Source organism: Ziziphus jujuba, chromosome 7 (assembly GCF_031755915.1).
Source record: "Ziziphus jujuba cultivar Dongzao chromosome 7, ASM3175591v1".
NCBI classification, from domain to species: domain Eukaryota; kingdom Viridiplantae; phylum Streptophyta; class Magnoliopsida; order Rosales; family Rhamnaceae; genus Ziziphus; species Ziziphus jujuba.
Genome location: NC_083385.1, coordinates 30,527,501 through 30,530,000, shown reverse-complemented (window position 1 = coordinate 30,530,000; position 2,500 = coordinate 30,527,501).

Here is a 2,500-nt window from a genome sequence, read left to right as displayed (position 1 = left end):
CGTGCCCCATGCGATGCACACGATGCCTACCGATGCCCCATGCGATGCCCACCGATGCCCCATGCGATGCCCACCGATGCCCCATGCGATGCCCACCGATGCCCCATGCGATGCCCACCGATGCCCCATGCCATGCCCACCGTGCCCCATGCCATGCCCATCGGCTTTGCCATCATGCCCAAGGATGGCAAAGGGGTTAGTCTCCATGAAATTATGTGTGTGGACCCAATATAAGGTGTAGCACTTGTAGTGCCCATCGTTGGGGCATCCGTGTGCCATGCCTTGCCTCGTTGGGGGCATCCGTGTGCCATGTCGTGCCTCGCCGCCCCACCACGTACGCATTTTGCCGCAATTTCGTGCAATTTCCGTGCAACATAAAGTTCCAAAAAATCACATGGATCATTTTAAAGCATTCCCAACAAAAAAAACCAACCTCCAACCCATTTCCTATTTTATATGAATTTTTCTTAGTTTTTCGGCAAAAAAATTATAAAAAATTCTATGTTGCTCCAAAAATTACAAATCCAATTCCATAATGTTCTACCCATTTTTCTAAGCATCCCTGCAAAAAATCTCATCAAAATTCGATGTCTAGAGCCAAAAAAATGGCCATTATGACTCCTCGCTGAAATTGATATCTGAGCCTGCCAGAAAGAAAATGGCTAAATAAGCTCTTTAGGGGGGTGGTACCTGCCTGCTTCAACAGCGAGCCCCCCCCCCGGCCTGCCAGCGCTGCCCACACCCCCCAGCGGGGGTGTGGGCACAATGGCAGGTCTCGTCGGCAGGTGGGGGCCACCATGTACCGGTAACGGTGCCGGGTGGGCCCCACCGTCGGCGACCAGCAGGTGGGCCCGGGGGGGGCGGGGCTTGGGCGGTGCGGTGCGGTGCGGGAAAAAAAGCGGAATGTGTGGGCTTGTCCGGTTCGATCGATTGCTTCGTGTGGCTATTGCTATGGTTCTGCATGCTGCGGCATTTGTGGGCGATGCTTCTTCATGGATGCTTATTCGGTGACTGTTGGGGGCGCTGCCTGAAATGGGGGACGAAGGACACCTGCACTCGTGCGGGAGTCTCTCTGAACCTTGCTTGGGGGGCAATCTCGGTGGGATCCGGGTGGGTGTTTGTGCGGGGTATATGCTTCTTCATGGATGCTTGTTCGGTGACTGTTGGGGGCGCTGCCTGAAATGGGGGACGAAGGACACCTGCACTCGTGCGGGAGTCTCTCCGAACCTTGCTTGGGGGGCAATCTTGGTGGGATCCGGGTGGGTGTTTGTGCGGGGTATGCTTCTTCATGGATGCTTGTTTGGTGATTGCTGGGGGCGCTGCCCGAAATGGGGGACGAAGGACACCTGCACTCGTGCGGGAGTCTTTCCGAACCTTGCTTGGGGGGCAATCTCGGCGGGATCCAGGGGGGTGTTTGTGCGGAGGTATGCTACGGTGCCTAGGCATGCAGCACCATGTCGGAAACTCGGAATGTGTGGGCTTATGCGGTGTGATCCATTGCTTCATATGGCTATTGCCATGGTTTTGCATGCTGCGGCATTTGTGGGCGATGCTTCTTCATGGATGCTTGTCCGGTGACTGTTGGGGGCGCTGCCTGAAATGGGGGACGAAGGACACCTGCACTCGTGTGGGAGTCTCTCCGAACCTTGATTGGGGGGCAATCTCGGTGGGATCCGGGTGGGTGTTTGTGCAGGGTATGCTTCTTCATGGATGCTTGTTTGGTGACTGCTGGGGGCGCTGCCCGAAATGGGGGACGAAGGACACCTGCACTCGTGCGGGAGTCTCTCCGAACCTTGCTTGGGGGGCAATCTCGGTGGGATCTGGGTGGGTGTTTGTGCGGGGTATGCTTCTTCATGGATGCTTATTCGGTGACTGTTGGGGGCGCTGCCTGAAATGGGGGACGAAGGACACCTGCACTCGTGCGGGAGTCTCTCTGAACCTTGCTTGGGGGGCAATCTCGGTGGGATCCGGGTGGGTGTTTGTGCGGGGTATATGCTTCTTCATGGATGCTTGTTCGGTGACTGTTGGGGGCGCTGCCTGAAATGGGGGACGAAGGACACCTGCACTCGTGCGGGAGTCTCTCCGAACCTTGCTTGGGGGGCAATCTTGGTGGGATCCGGGTGGGTGTTTGTGCGGGGTATGCTTCTTCATGGATGCTTGTTTGGTGATTGCTGGGGGCGCTGCCCGAAATGGGGGACGAAGGACACCTGCACTCGTGCGGGAGTCTTTCCGAACCTTGCTTGGGGGGCAATCTCGGCGGGATCCAGGGGGGTGTTTGTGCGGAGGTATGCTACGGTGCCTAGGCATGCAGCACCATGTCGGAAACTCGGAATGTGTGGGCTTATGCGGTGTGATCCATTGCTTCATATGGCTATTGCCATGGTTTTGCATGCTGCGGCATTTGTGGGCGATGCTTCTTCATGGATGCTTGTCCGGTGACTGTTGGGGGCGCTGCCTGAAATGGGGGACGAAGGACACCTGCACTCGTGTGGGAGTCTCT